General features: G+C 38.4%; 1 protein-coding gene across 6 annotated transcripts in view; it reads left to right on the forward strand.

Annotated features, from left to right (window-relative positions):
• Ncoa1 (nuclear receptor coactivator 1) overlaps positions 1-16,320 on the forward strand; it is a 216,795-nt gene that overhangs the window by 38,985 nt on the left and 161,490 nt on the right. The window contains exon 2 of one of the 6 annotated variants that reach the window (XM_070025127.1): positions 3,715-3,767. The exons of the other annotated variants lie outside the window; for them this stretch is intronic. The gene's annotated coding sequence lies outside the window, so the exon portion shown is untranslated. The remainder of the gene's footprint in view (positions 1-3,714; positions 3,768-16,320) is intronic. 6 annotated transcript variants of the gene reach the window in all.

The raw sequence follows: 16,320 nt of genomic DNA on the forward strand, positions 1-16,320 counted from the left end.
AAAAATATTTAAGAGTAGTCTGGGACTGAATGCTGGGGCAGATCACATAGTACTGGTCACTGGTGGAGATCCAGTCATCAGTCAGCACTATCTAGGACAGAGGTGTTCTAGTTAGAACTGCTTAAAGGTCTTATTTTAAAAAAAATTAATTATAAAATTTACATACACACATATAGTATTTTACTAAATAGTTTCAGACCAAATAATGCAAAGGGCATCAGTTATATCTCAAGATGTCCATTTTTAGAGTTAACAATAACTTATTTTCTGGTACTGTATTTACAAATTTTTTTTTTTTTTTTGCCGGTCATGGGGCCTGAACTCTGGGTCTGGGCACTGTCTCTCAGCTCTTCAGCTCAAGGCTAGGGCTCTACCACTGGAGCCACAGCACCACTTCTGGCTTTTTCTGTTTATGTGGTGGTGAGGAATCGAACCCAGGGCCTCATGCTTGCAAGGCATGCACTCTACCGCTGAGCTACCTTCCCAGCCCACAAATTTTTTAGTGGTTAGCAAACAATACCTGGAGTAATGTTGGACACAGTAGTCTTCAGTTAATAAAAATATAAAAGAGAGAGATCAGTTTTTTTATCATTAGAGTTAGCGAAGGATTACTATTTTTTATAATTTCATTCAACTGATTCAACTGCTATGTATTTATATTTGAATGTTTTAGTAAGACAACCTTACTGTGATTAATATTATGGACTTTATAGCTAGTCAAGGATATTTATTTGAGAAAACAAAGACATATCTGGTGAGTAGAAAAACCTGTTTCTTATACTTAAAACCTTTGCAATAATGTGTGCTTGGATCTATTTTTAGTTTTTTGGCTTTTGTCCATCTTGTCTCCTAGGTAGGTTATAGATTTCCCATTATTCTTTTTTCTGTTATTACAGGGCTTGAACTCAGGGTCTGGGCATTGTGCTTGAGCCTCTTTGAGCTCAAGGCTAGCCACTCTACCACTTGAGCCACAGCACCACTTCCCATTTTTGAGTGGTTAATTGGAGATAAGAGTCTCCTGTGCCTGGGCTGGCTTTAAACCTCAAACTTCCCTCCTCAGATCTCAGCCTCCTGAGTAGCTAGGATTGTAGGCATGAATAGCTAGGATTATAGGCATGTGCCACCAGCACCAGCTATCAGGACCAGCTATTGTTAGTCTAAGGTAGGTAGGTAGGTAGGTAGGTAGGTAGGGGTGTGTGCGTGTGTGTGCGTGTGCGTGTGTGTGTGTGTGTGTGTGTGTGTGTGTGTGTGTGTGTGTGTGCTAAGCCTGTACCCTGTGCCCTGAGCTTTTTGTTCAAGGCTAGCACTTTTACTACTTGAGTCACAGCTCTCCTTTTTTTGTGCGTGGTTATTTGGAGATAAATGTTTTGTGGAGGGCTGAGAAGTTGGCTCAGTGGTAGAGCACTTGCCTTGCATGCATGAGGCCCTGGGTTCGATTCCTCAGCACCACATAAGCAAAAAGAAAAAAGCCGGAAGTGGCACTGTGGCTCAAGTGGTAGAGTGCTAGCCTTGAGCTGAAGAGCTGAGGGACAGCGCCCAGGCCCAGAGTTCAAGCCCCATGACCGGACCCCCCCAAAAAAGTGTTTTGTGGATTTTCCTGCCCAGGGCTGGCTCTGAACCACAATCCTCAGATCTCAGCCTCCTGAATAGCTAGGATTGTGGGCATGAGCCACTGACGCCTAGCCCTTAATCTAGTTATTTATTTCTATTTATTTTTTTGTGATGCTGGTGATCAAACCCAGGGCCTCTCATATAGTAGGCACATATTCTATTGCTAAGATGTATCACTAGCCCTTAGTCTAGTTTTTGTTTACACGTATCTACTTTCCACCAATTTCTGGTTGGTATACAAATTAAATGTCATAAACAACATTCAGTAGCATTCCACTCCCTCATCGTAAGCTTACTTGATCTGTAGTTTCATTTTATTTTTTTCAACACTTCCTTTAAAATGGCAAAGTTCAGAGTCCTCATAGATTTGGACTTTGCGACCCTACTGGGTCACTTGGCCAGTCTGTTCAGAATGGTAGGAAGGGGAGGACCTGAGACTGGGGAAGAATAAAGTGTAAAGAGTAAAGAGTATTTATTAATGTTTGAAATAGATATAAAGGGAGAAGGGATGATTGCTATATGGCCTAATTTTTGTGGCAATTGCTTACATGTCAGATTTTTAAAAATATTTTTTAAGTTGACATAGTATTATACATTAAGAGTTCAGTGTGATGATTTGATCCATGTATATACTAGAGCAGTTAGCACTTCCATTTCCTTAAACGTTCATCATTTCTTTGTATTGGATTGGGAACCTTTGAACTCTACTCTTCTAGTACTTTATAAGTATGTATATATATATATTTGTGTGTGTGTGTGTGTGTGTGTGTGTGTGTGTGTGTGTGAACTATAGTCATTTTGCTGTGCTATAGAACCCTAGCATTTTTTCTATCAACCTAAAAATAAATTTTGGTACCTGATATTGACCTCCCTCAATTTACCTTCATCTCTAACATCCCAGTACTGGGGACTATTATTATATATTGTGCTTCTATCAAGTCAAAACATTTTTAGCCTCCATGTTTGCCATATGTAGAAGAACATATGTGAATAATATTCCACTGTGAGTATAGTACCATACTTTCTTTAGCCATTTACCTATCAATACCCACCAAAGTTGATTAAGTAACTTGGATATTAGATATAGTGCTTCAATCAGCATGGGAGCACAAATTATTTACTGGTTTGTATACCTGGTACTGGGATAGCTGGATCATATGGTAGTTAGGAATGAACCTTCAGGCTGTTTCCTATAATGACTACTAACGTAAATACCTGCTAACTATGCAGAAGTTCTCTCTCTCTTTCTCTCTGTTTTTCTTTTCATTCTCAAAAGTATTCGTTGTTGTTTGTCTTTTAAAATTATAGTTATATAGCCAGGTGTTTCACGCCTGTAATCTTAGCTACGCAGGAGGCTGAGATCTGAAGATTGTGGTTGGAAGCCAGCTGGGGCTGAGTTGGATTATTTGACTTTTTTGCTCTTAATGTTTTTAGGTTTCTTATATATTGTATATAGTAGTCCCTTGTTAGATAATTGGTTTACAAATGTTGTTTCTCATTCTGTAGTTTCTTCTATAGTTTCATTCTATTGTTTTTTTTGTTTGTTGTTGGTGGTTGTGGTACTTGAACTCAAGGTCTTGGGTACTGTCCCTGAGCTCTTTTGCTCAAAGCTAGCACTCTATCACTTTGAGCCACTGCTCCACTTCCTGTTTCCTGGTGGTTAATTGGAGATAGGAGTCTCATGGACTTTCCTATGTGGGCTGGCTTTGAACTGCAATTCTCAGATCTCAGCCTCCTGAGAGTCATGAGTCACGAGTCACTGGGTCTGACTCTTTTGTTTCTGGTGTATGTGTGTGTGTGTACACATGTCCACATGTGCTGGCACTGAGGCTTGAGCTCAGTGCCTTCAACTCTCACTTGACTTTTTCATTTGTGGCTGCCACTCTGCCTCAAGCTAGGTATGCCTCAATTTCTGACTTTTAGCTGGTTATCTGACTTTGAACTATGATTCTCAGATCTTAGCTTCATTAAGTAGCTACAATTATGGGTCTGAGCCATGTACAGCCATCTATTGTTTCTTTTTCTGTGCAGGTGCTTATAATCCTAATTATCTATTTGTTTATATTAATATCTTTTGTTCTTGTTTATTCTTTTTGAAACAAGGACCTGGAACCCACAGTCTTCCTGCCTCTGACTCCTAAGTGCTGGGATTACATGTATGTATCACACTATTCAGCTTGCCCATAACAGTATCGTGTGTGTGTGTGTGTGTGTGTGTGTGTGTGTGTGTGTGTGTGTGTGTGTGTGTGTGTGTGTGTGTGTGTGTGTGTGTGTGTGTGTGTGTGTGTGTGTGTGTGTGTGTGTGTGTGTGTGTGTGTGTGTGTGTGGTGTATTACTCAGGGCTTCATAATTGCTAGGTTGTCACTCTTATCACTTGAAATCATACCCCCAGCTATTTTTTGCTTAAGTTAGTTTTTGGATAGGGTCTTGTCATTTTGTTCAGGCTGGCTTGGACCACAGTTCTCAGACTTGTTTCTCCTATGTAGCTGGGAAAGCAGGTACTTGCTCCTACATCTATATTAATATTGTCTGAGACTCAATAATGTTTAGACCTGTTTGGCATTGAATCAATACTCAGCTACTCTTGAGTAGCTGAGATTATAGACATGAGCCAGTAGTATCTTGAATTTTTTTTTTTTTTTGTTGGTCGAGGGGCCTGAACTCTGGGCCTGGGCACTGCCCCTCAGTTCTTCAGTTGAAGGCTAGCACTCTACCATTTGACCCACAGCGCCACTTCCAGCTTTTTCTGTTTATGTGGTGCTGAGGTATCAAACCCAGGGCCTCATGCATGCAAGGCAAGCGCTCTACCACTGAGCCACCTGAAATGTTTTCCCTATGTTATCTTCTGATAGTTTCTTATCTCACATTTAGGCCATTGATGCATTTTGAGTTGGGCCTTGTGTATGGTTAGAGATAATTGTCTAGTTTCATTTTTTTCTAAGTATGTGTATCCAGTTTCACCCAGCACTATTTATTAAGGATATTGTCCTTTTTTCTCAGTGCATGTTTGTTTAATTATATTGTTGAAGATCAGTTGTCTGAAAATAATGTGGACTTATTTCTAGATTTTCTGTTCTGTTTTATTGTCCACATGTTGGTTTTATGCCAGTACTAGGCAGATTATTATCACTTTGTAGTATTTTTTGAGGTCAGATATTGTGATATCTTTGGTATTTATTTATTTATTTATTGTTGGTTGTGGGCTTGAATTCTGGGCCTGGGCATTGTCCCTCAGCTATTCAGCTCAAGGCTTACTGCTCTACCATTTGAGCCACCGCACCACACTTCCAGTTTTCTGAGTGGTTTATTGGAGATAAGAGTCTATGGACTTTCCTGCCTGGGCTGGCTTTGAACCATGATGATCCTCAGATCTCAGCTTTCTGAGTAGCTAGGCTTACAGGCATGAGCCACCTGCATCAGACTAGTTTTGGCTGGCTTTGTTTTTCTTGCTTAAGATTACTTTGGCCATTTGTGTTTTTGTGTATGTGTGTGTGTGGGGGTGTGGTTCCACATGCATTTGTTTCTTCTATTTCTATGAGGAATGCTTTGATATTTTGATGGAGATTGTATTGAATCTGTACCTAGCTTTGGATGGTATGGACATTTTAGCTTTATTTTTCCAATCGGTAGGCATGAGATATCTTTGCTTTATGTGTATGTGTTCATACTGTTTGAGTTCTTACATCATTGTTATATATTTATTTTATTTTATTTTTTGTCATGGGCCTTGAACCCTGGGCTTGGGCACTGTCCCTGCGCTCTTCAGCTCAAGGCGAGCACTCTACTGCTTGAGCCACAGCGCCACTTCTGGTTTTCTAGAGGTTTATTGGAGATAAGAGTCTCAAGGAATTTCCTGCCCTAGCTGGCTTTGAACTGTGATCCTCAGATCTCAGCCTCCTGAGTAGCTAGGATTATAGGCATGAGCCACAAGCACCTGGGTGTTTTATAATTTTTATTGCAAAGGTCATTCGCTTCCTTGGTTAAGTTTATCTGTAAAATTTTGTTTTAATGTTTTGGTTACTAGGCATGCTTTCATATTTTCTTTTTTGGCAATTTTGTTATTGGAGTATTAAAAAATGCTACTGGTTTTTGTACCTTAATTTTATATTTTGCAATTTTACTGAATTTCTTGATCAGTTATAACAGTTTTTGATAGAGGTGCTAGGTTTTTCTATATATAAAATTAGGCCATCTAAAAATTGATAATTTGACTTCTTGCTCTCCCTGTTTTGATGTTCTTCTTTTTCTTGCTTATTGCTCTTGCTAAGACCTCTAATACTATCTTTAGTAGGAATGGTGAAAATCATCCTGCTCTAGATCTCAGAGGAAGCACTTTCAACTTTTCCCATTCAGTATTATGTTGGCTGTAGATTTGACATATATACCCATTCTTGTGTTGAGATACCTTTGTTCTATGTCTAATTTTTTCTATGGCCCATAATTAACCTTTTATTTTGGGATTCTTTTTTTGTTGGCAATTTTGTTACTGTTAAAATTGTTATTTTTTAATTAGTATATATTATTTATGTAGATATAGTTTAACTTCAGTTTTTTTTTCAGGGGTGGTCCAAATAATCTGTCCATTACTGAACGTAGAGTGTTAAAATTTTCAATTATATTATTATTTGTATAATCTGTCTGACTTTTTGTAACTAGTAAGTTTTTCAGTAGTAGGAGTGAAATATGGGTCCTTGTACTTTCTAGACAAATACTTTACCATTTGAGCCACTGCCCCAGCCCTAGACCTAAAAATGTTTGAAATATATAGTTATATAGTTAGGTTGTGTTTAAACATTGAGTGCATATATATTTAGTTATTTTCTTTTATCAAATTAACAACTTTATTATAGAGGAGGCCTTTGTCTATCACAGTTTTTGAGTTAAAATCTATTTGTCTGATAAAAATTCCTTCACTTTTTATTTCTATTTACATGCAATATCTACACACTTAATTGCATTTTAGGTGTGTCTTGACCAGAGAAGTAAATTTCCTGCAAGTAGCATATTACTGGGTCTAAGCAGGTTTAGTTTTGTTGTTGTTTAAATTATTATTATTATTCTATTATTATTAAGTGGTTGTACAAAGAGGTTACAATTCAATATATTAGGTTATGAGTATAGTGCATCTTGATCAATGCCACCCCTTCCAGTGTTCTCCTCCCCTATTTTCCCTCATTCCCATCCCTACTTTTAAGTTAGGTAGCTCAGTTTTTATATAATGTACTTCAGCTATAATGACTTCATTTCCTCACCTTCTTCTCTCCTTTGTGTGCTTTCCTTCCTATTGCCCTCTCTTCTTGGTAGTTTTATCCATTCAGTTAGTCTAAGTATTTTAATCAGGAAGTTTAATGTTTATATTTAAAGTTAATATTGATAAGTTGAAGATTTTTTTTTATTGTGAAAATACTGTACAGAGGGATTACAATTACATGGGCAAGATAATGAGTACACTTCTTTTTTTTTTTTTGGGGGGGGTCCGGTCGTGGGGCCTGAACTCTGGGCCTGGGCGCTGTCCCTCAGCTCTTCAGCTCAAGGCTAGCGCTCTACCACTTGAGCCACAGTGCCACTTCCGGCTTTTTTCTTTTTTCTTATGTGGTGCTGAGGAATCGAACCCAGGGCCTTGAGCATGCAAGGCAAGTGCTTTACCACTGAGCCACCTTCCCAGCCCATGAGCACATTTCTTATTAAGCATTGTAGCCTCCGCCTTTGTTTCCCCTTCCCACCCTCCCCCCATAAATTGAAGATTTGCTTCTGTCATTTTGTTAATTTTGTTTCCTATTTTGTATAACTTTTCTCTTGTTCATCTTTATGATTTGGTAATTTTTGTATTGCTATGATTTGATTATTTTCTTTCTCTTTATCTGTATTTTCTCTGTTGATGAACTGTACATTTTTTTGGTGTATGTTTTTCATCATGGTAGTTAGGATCCTTAGTGCTTCTAAATATAGAATCACTTTACTCATTTCTGTTTTGTTTTTTTTTGTTTTGTTTTTTTCCCGTCATTGGGCTTGAATGCAGGGCTTCGTGCACTGTCCCTGAGCTTCTTTTGCGCAAGGCTAGCACTCTACCACTCGAGCCACAGTGATACTTCTGGTTTTTTCTATATATGTGGTACTGAGGAATTGTACCCAGGGCTTCATGCATGCTAGACAAGCACTCTGCCACTAAGCCATTATCACTACATTATCCGTTTCTTGTAAAGCTACTATGGTGCTCATGAGTTCTCTCCATTTTCATTTGTGTTAGGATAACTTGTCTGAATATAGTATTTTTGGTTAGGAGATTTTTGTTTTTGTTTTTTTTTTTTTTGAGATTTTTGAATACAACCATTTTTTCCTGGTCTTTAAGTTTTCTGTTGTGAAATTTGTTATTAGCCTAATGGGAATTTCTTTCTGTATTTTATTTATTTATTTATTTATTTATTTTGGTGGTGGTGTTGAACTCTGGGCCTGGGCACTGTCACCTGAGCTCTTCAGGTCATGGTGACCACTCTACCACTTGAGCCACAGTACCACTTCTGGTTTTCTGGTGGTTAATTGGAGATAAGAGTCTCACAGCATTTCCTGCCTAGGCTGGCTTTGAACCCTTATTCTCAGATCTCAGCCTCTTGAGTAGCTAGGATTATAGGTGTGAGCCACCAGTGCCTGATGTTTCTTATTTTTGACTTGGCATTTTTTGCTAGTTGGTTTTAGTAGTCTCTCTTTTTGTTGGACTTTTGATTCTTTGATAATAGGAGAAGATCTTTCTTGGGCATAGCTAATTAAAGTTTTCTGAGCTTCTAGACCTGAATGTCTGTATCTTTCTCAGGATTTGGAACATTTGTATCTATTATTCTATTAAATAGGTTGTCTGTGCCTTTTGTCTTCCCTTTCTGGGACACCCATAATACACATATTTTTCTGATTAATGATGTCTTATAGGCTCTCATTTTTTCTCTATTTAAAAGTCTCTTTTCACAAAACTTAACATTCAGATATTTTTCCTCTGCTTATAAGGACACACACACACACACACGCACGCACGCACGCACACACACACACACACTCTCTCTCTCTCTCTCTCTCTCTCTCTCTCTCTCTCTCTCTCTCCCTTCCTCCCTCCTTCCCTTTCCTGCACTGAGCTATACCCCTAGTCTCATTGAGTATATTATTTTCTTTTAAACCAAATAAGGTTTTTTGTTTTGTTTTTTGGCCAGACCTGGAGCTTGAACTCAGGGCCTGGGCTGCTTTTGCTCAAAGTTAGCACTTTACCACTTAAGCCACAGTGCCATTTCCTGTTTTTCTGTTTATGTGGTACTGAGGAATTGAACCCAGGGCTTCATGCATGATAGTAAGCACTCTACCACTAAGCTACATTCCCAACCCTCTGTTTTGTTGTTTTTATGTCTTTGTCAACTGAATTTCATCAATGATTTTTTTTGCTTTCTTTTTTTTTTTTTTAAGGGATATTGGGATTTGAACTCAAGGCCTCACACTTGCTAGGCAGGCACTTTACCATATCCACAGCCAATTAATGGTTTTCTTAATTTCTTTCTTTTTTTTCTTCTGTCAGTCATGGGCTTGAACTCTGGGCCTAGGCACTGACCTGAGCTCTTCAGCTCAAGGCTAGCGCTCTACCACTTGAGCCACTGCGTCACTTCTGGTTTTCTTGTGGTTAATTGGAGATAAGAATCTCATGGACTTTCCTGCCTGGGCTGGCTTTGAGCCATGTTCCTCAGATCTCAGCCTCCTGAGTAGCTAGTATTACAGGCATAAACCACCAACATCTGGCTTGGTTTTCTTAATTTCATTGTATCTTGACTTTTGTTGTTTCTTTAAAATCATTATTTTTAATTCCTTTTCAAGTAATTAATTTTTTTCCTTTGGGATATGTTCCTAGGGTTATTATGTTCCTTTGGATGCATTTTCATCTTGTTTTTTCTGCTTATGATCCTAGGTTGCTATTTGCACATCAGGTGGACCAGTTGCCTCACCCATTTTTATAGAGTAGTTTTTGTAATAAAATCTTCCTTCTGATGATGAGTCTTAAGGTGCTGGTTGGGTAGGCTCTGTCGTTTTGTGTTACAAGTGGATATAATAGTATAATGTTCATGGAGTTATTCAGCTGTAATCAGCCCACATGTGATTCCTGTGGGTGTGGCAGTAGGCTAAGCTGCAGAGTTTGTGGACTTGTTCTGCAAACTGTAATGTACCTCTTTTGTGTACGGTATCACATGTGGTTTTGGTATAGTTCCTTGTCAGGATTATATAGGGTCAAGGCCACTTTAGCAGACCTAGATGGGCCTAGTGCTTCCCAGAATGAAGATGGGACAATTATCTGTGTCTGAGAACTATGTGGACTGAGTGAAGCATCTGTTCATGTCTGAAAGTGGGTCACTTGGCTGAAACTCAGGTTGTTAGTGGGTGGGCAGGATCACTTGGCTGCTTTGCTGGGCTTTAGGAAGCAGATCTTTTTCTCTCCCCCCCCCCCCTTCCCTCTCCTCCCCTTGCCCTTTCTTCCCCTTCCCTCTCCTCCCCTCCCTTCCCCTCTCCTCCCTCTTTCCCTCTTGTGTCCATCCTGGGGCGTGAACTCAGGGCCTGTGTGCTGACCATGTGGTTTTTTGCTCAAGGCTAGCACTCTATCACTTGAACCACAGCTCACTTTCCAGCTTTTTTGGTCCTTAAATAGAGCTAAGAGTTTCATGGACTTTCCTGCTTGGTCTGGCTTTGAACTGCAATTCTTAGATATCAGAATCTTGACTAGCAGGATTATAGGCATAAGCCACTGGTGCCCAATCTTTTTATTGAGGTCTTAAAGAGATGCTCATAATTTTTTTTTTTTTTTTTTGGTCCGGTCGTGGGGCCTGAACTCTGGGCCTGGGCGCTGTCCCTCAGCTCTTCAGCTCAAGACTAGCGCTCTACCATTTGAGCCACAGCACCACTTCCGGCTTTTTTCTTTTTGCTTATGTGGTGCTGAGGAATCGAACCCAGGGCCTCAGGCATGCAAGGCAAGCGCTCTACCACTGAGCCACCTTCCCAGCCCCAGATGCTCATAATTTTAAAAACAATTGTACATTGTCCTCTTTTAGTACAAGGTACTTAGAGTGGCTGAGATTGATTTTTCTTCTGAAAACTACCAATAAGGCCAATTTTGTTTTAATTGCAATTCTGTATCTTTGCTAACTTTTTGTTTCTAAGAGAAGGGAAAGATGATAGTACATTCTTAGAAACAGTGACAAAGGGACATTTTTTATTGCAAGATCAAAAATATATAAATTAAGCCAGGCGCTGGTGGCTCATGCCTATAATCCTAGCTACTCAGGAGGCTGAGATCTGAGGATTGCGGTGCAAAGCCAGCCCAGGCAGGAAAGTCCGTGAAATTCTTATCTCCAATAAACCACCAGAAAACTGGAAGTGGCGCTGTAGCTCAAGTGGTAGAGCGCTTGCCTTGGAGCTGAAGAGCTAAGGGACAGCGCTCAGGCCCAGAGTTCAAACCCCACGATCAAAAAAAAAAAATACATATATATATATAAATTAAGAAAATTGATATTTCTTTCAATGTTAAAAAGTGATTTTAAATGTTTGTTTTTAGGCTGACTAATAAAGTTACAAAATTTATCCAAAAAAATAGGAAATCTATTTGGCCTTGCTGAAATTAGAAGCTACTGTATAGTGCCTGTATAGACAGATTCATGATTTCATTTGCATTCAGAAAAGTTTATATGAATAGTTTAAAGAAAGCAGACTGAAGATTGTTTTTTAGCTTTTCTTCACCAAACCTATTTAGAAAAAAAAAAGTAGCCTTATACACAAAAAGGGAAGTATTGGTAAATCAGAACCTGTGAACTTACTGATCTGATAAACACTTTTGGCATATTTTCTATATATCTGCAATGAATGGGCAGAGAAAAAAAATCAGGAAAACAGTTCTAGTTATAATACCCTTCAAAAGGACAAAAAAATCCAAAAACTTAGATATAGACTTAACTAAGGAGGTGAAAGCCTTTACAATGAAAACTATAAAACCTTGAAGAAACACATTGAAGACATTAGAAGATGGAGTGACTTTCCATGTTCATAGGTTGGCATAATTAATATTGTGAAAATGGCCGTATTACCAAAAAGAATGTATAGATTCAGTATAATACCCGTCAAAACATCAGTGTCATTCTTTGCAGGAATAGAAAAGTCAATGCTAAAATTCATATTGAAGCATAAAAGAAACTGATCGACCAGAACAGTTCTTGTCAAAAAGAGCAACATAGGAGCAATCACAATACTGGATTCAGATTGTACTATAGGGCAATAGTAACAAAAACAGTATGGTACTGACATAAAAACAAACATGAGAACAAATGAGACAGAGTAGATCAAAAATAAAAACATACAACCACAGCCATCTGATCTTTGACAAAGGAGCTAAAAGCATACACGGAAGAAAAGATAGCCTATTCAATAAATGTGTCAAGGAGAACTGGCTCTTTGATGATACAATGTTAAGGTAGTAGTGGGATAGAGCAATAGAAATGAACACTAGGAATGTTAAAAATGTGGAATTAGGGCCCAATGTAGTATGCCATGTCTTACAATCCTTGCTACTGTGGAGACTGGAAAGATCATGTTTTAAGGACAGCCTGTGCAAGTGGAACATAGCTGTATTCCTGGCTAAATGGGGGACATAAATAGAAGGTTCATGATCTAGGTCACTTCAGAGAAAAATATGAGACCCTATTCTTCAAATAAGGGATTTAATTAAAATAAGGGATTTTAATTTTAAAAATATTAGATTTAGGGGCTGGGAATATGGCTTAGTGGTAGAGTGCTTGCCTAGCATGCATGAAGCTCTAGGTTCAATTCTTCAGTACCACATAAACAGAAAAAGCCAGAAGTAGCCGGGAGCGGTGGCTCACGCCTGTTATCCTAGCTACTCAGGAGGCTGAGACCTGAGGATCGAGGTTCAAAGCCAGCCCGGGCATGAAAGTCCGTGAAACTCTTATCTCCAAAAAACCACCAGAAAACTGATAAGTGGTGCTGTAGTGTAGGGCACTAGCCTTGAGCTGAAGAGCTGAGGGACAGCGCTAAGGCCCAAAGTTCAAGGCCCACGACCGACAAAAAAAAAAAAAAAAAAGAAAGAAAGAAAAAGCCAGAAGTGGTGCTGTGGCTTAAGTGGTAGAGTGCTATCCTTGAGCAAAAGAAGTTCAGGGACATTGCCCAGGCCCTGAGTTCAAGCCTCAGGATTGGCAAAAACAACAACAGCAACTATAGCAACAACTGGATTTAGGAGAAAAGTGAGGTATCATCATTCAATCCTGTTTTTTTTTTTTTTTTTTTGCCCTCTTCATTAGTTCTTACTCTTTGCCTATAAATACTGCCAAGAGTTGTCTTTTGATTTTTTTACCTCCTTTTATTTCAGACTTAATCAAATATACAACCTGAATGAAACTATGGTTTTTAGCACTTTTTTTTTTGTTGTTGTTGGTCCTGGGGCTCGAACTCTGGGCTTGGGCACTGTCCTACAGCTCTTCAGCTCAAAGGGAGCGCTCTACCACTGGAGCCACAGCACCACTTCCGGTTTTCTAGTGTTTCTTTGGAGATAAGAATCTCACGGACTTTCATGCCTGGGCTGGCTTTGAAATGAGATCCTCAGATCTCAGCCTCCTGAGTAGCTAGGATTACAGGTGTGAGCCACCACTCCCGGCTTTTAGCACTTTTTTCCCCACCTCTTTTCTTTATCTGGAAAGTTTCCTATGATTCAGTTTTGTTCATCTACTTATGTATGCCCTGCCCCCTTAGCTAACTGATAACACATATTAAACATGCTTAATAAGAGTCTTTGAGGCCAGGTGTCATGGTGCATGTCTGGAATTCCAGCACTCAAAAGGCTAAGGTGGGAAGATTGTGAGTTTGAGGCTACCCTGTGCTAGACCCTGTTTTTAAAGGAATCCTATTTGGGCATAATTCTTGGGGAAAAAATTATGACTATGTGTTCAACTGGAAGCTTGATATGACTTATGGGGAATTTGGACAATCTTAAGATGCATTAAGTTTTATGTCTTGACTAAAGGAAGAATTAACTTCTGTAGGGAGAATATGTATAACATCTGTTTGATAATTCTGAATATCATAATTAGGAGGAACATTGGCAAAATAGAAAACAAAGATAGATTACTGATTGCCTACCCAGTATATATTCTTTTTTCTTACTTAGTAGCATAACTGCCATATTGTGGGAACATCAGTAAAACCAGCTGTAAAATGACATTTTCTAGTGGCTGTAAACAAGTTTTGGGTTTTCAAATTTGACACAATTGGGAGATTTTTTTGGAAACCAGTCTTACATGGAGCCAAATAATCCTTGAAAGAACCTCTATTATCTTCTATTTCAAAAGAGTATACCCATCTTTTTATATAGGTGTGAGCAAACAAAAAGGCCCAGTAGTTCAAAAGCAATTATTTGAGTTTTCATAGAGATGAAATAGTTACAGCATTATACCAGATGTAAGAAAAATTCTAATTCTTAAGCCCAGTGATATTTAACGGAAGATTGTTATTGACATGGAGTATTCTGAAAACAGGAAAAGCCTTTGGGAAATGAAATAATTACACTGAGGTAAAATAGTAAAAAAAAAAGATTGGGTACTCCAGAAAAATCGTACTAGTGAATTAGAAGACTAGTTCAAATGATTTTTCAGAATTATGGGAAGATAAAGATGGAGACTCAATGGGTTTAGTATACCTAAATTTAGAGTTATAGAAGGAAAGAACAGAAATAATGGATAAGTAATCAGGAAAGTGTTGCTAAAGACTTGTGCTTTTCAAGGAACTCAGCAAATAAGTTAGAGAATACGCATATTAATCATATTGCTCTTTTTACAAGGATGAGAGAGAAAATTATACAATTTTCAGGTGGAGGGAACAAATGATTTTTTTAAACCTAGGTTTGTTGGAATTTATTCTTCTTTTTCATGAAAAATTCTGGATCACAGAAGTCCCAGACGTTGGATTCATGTACTAATCTTTGTTTTGATTATGAGGATTAGTGGAAATTTTATCACTAAGGAATATTGGTTCTGGGATTAGAGTTTGGACACGGTTATAGGTGACCTTGGTCTCTCTACAAGGTTGTGATGGCAAAGCCTACGATTGCAGTGGTATATACATTACAACACTTATGTTTGCAACATTTATGTACAGCAGCAAAAGAAATTTCCTGACAGGTAAGGTGTCAGAGATTTTACTAGATTTTCTGTGTGTGTGTGTGTGTGTGTGTGTGTGTGTGTGTGTGTGTGTGTGTGTGTGTGTGTGTGTGTGTGTGTGTGTGTGTGTGTGTGTGTGTGTGTGAATATAGAATGATATGATATTGTCTAATATGATTGTTACCCTGCTCTGCTAGTTTTACAGTCTGGTGAGGAAAAGAAATGGAAGGGGTAGTTACTGTAGGAAAAGGCAGTGTAGTAAAAAGATTGTTGTGTCAGGGAGTAGGGAGCAGAGTTGATGTTCTGAAAAAAGAACATCTTGAGTTAAGATGAAATACAGGAGGAATTGAAACTCCAGATTGGTTGATTGCAGAGAGTATAAAGTGAGAGAAATAAACAGGTGACACAGGTAATCATATAGAACCCGGAAACAGTGTCAGGACAGTTGGGCTTCATCATGATAGGAATGGGAAGCTGTTTAGAGATTTTAATTTAAAAATGATGAGTTGGGTTTTGTTTTTGTTTTTAGAAAGATCGTTTAAGCTGTAGTGAGAATGGATTTGGGACTAGTTAAAATTGAAGATAGGTAGAACAGTTATGAGTCTTGTTTATTAATTGGTTCTAGTAATAAGTATTTTTAGGTCAAAGATAATGTTAACCTGGCTACAGTGGGATCATACGAATGAAAGAGGAGTAAAGGGACATGTTGGTTGGGTATTAGGAAGATGTAGAAGGAAGAGGATGAACCTGATCTTACATTTCTGGCTTTTGTAGACCAGTAGATGCTGCTGTTGACAGTATTTAAATCCTAGAGAAGATTAGAGAAGGCTGATGAATTCAGATTTAGTTGCTTACATTACATCTAAGTTTCAATGTAATTATTATTAAGCACATTTGAAGTTTAGAAAATGCTTGGATTCAGATGTTGTTTCTTTAGAAAGCCAACTCTGCCTTCCCCACATCTGGATTAATTGCTCCTGCTTGATGTGGATATTCTGGCCCAGTGATTTTATTTCCCTTATACACTGACAAGTGTATAAGTATTGACAACAATGACTAAATAATGGAAACAACTTGCCAGTGGTAGATTGACTAAGTTATAATGTAAGCATATAGTATCATGAGATTGTTTAGATGATGAAGGAGTTCTGTAATGAGTCTTAAAACACATTATCTTAGCTGGAAATTTAGCCCAGTGCTAGAGCACTTGTCTAGACTACCTGAAACTCTTGTTCATTCCCCAGTATGGGAAAAAAAAAGTTTAGGTTACATTAAGCAAAAATATAATACAAAACTGCCTATAGTACATTACTACTGTCATTTAAAAGTATGTTGTTGGCCAGGTGTGATGTGCCTATCTATAATGCCAGCAACGTAGGCAGAGAAAGGAGGATCACAGTTCTAGGCCAGCCCAAGCAAAAATTAGCAAAACTTTATCTTTATTTATTTATTTATTTTTTGTGATGGTGCTTGAACTCTGGGGCTTGTCCCTGAGCTCTTCAGCACAAGGCTAGCACTCTACCACTTGAGCCAC

Source organism: Dipodomys merriami, unplaced genomic scaffold, assembly GCF_024711535.1.
Source record: "Dipodomys merriami isolate MVZ:Mamm:240054 unplaced genomic scaffold, mDipMer1.0.p SCAF_17, whole genome shotgun sequence".
In the NCBI taxonomy this organism is placed as follows: domain Eukaryota; kingdom Metazoa; phylum Chordata; class Mammalia; order Rodentia; family Heteromyidae; genus Dipodomys; species Dipodomys merriami.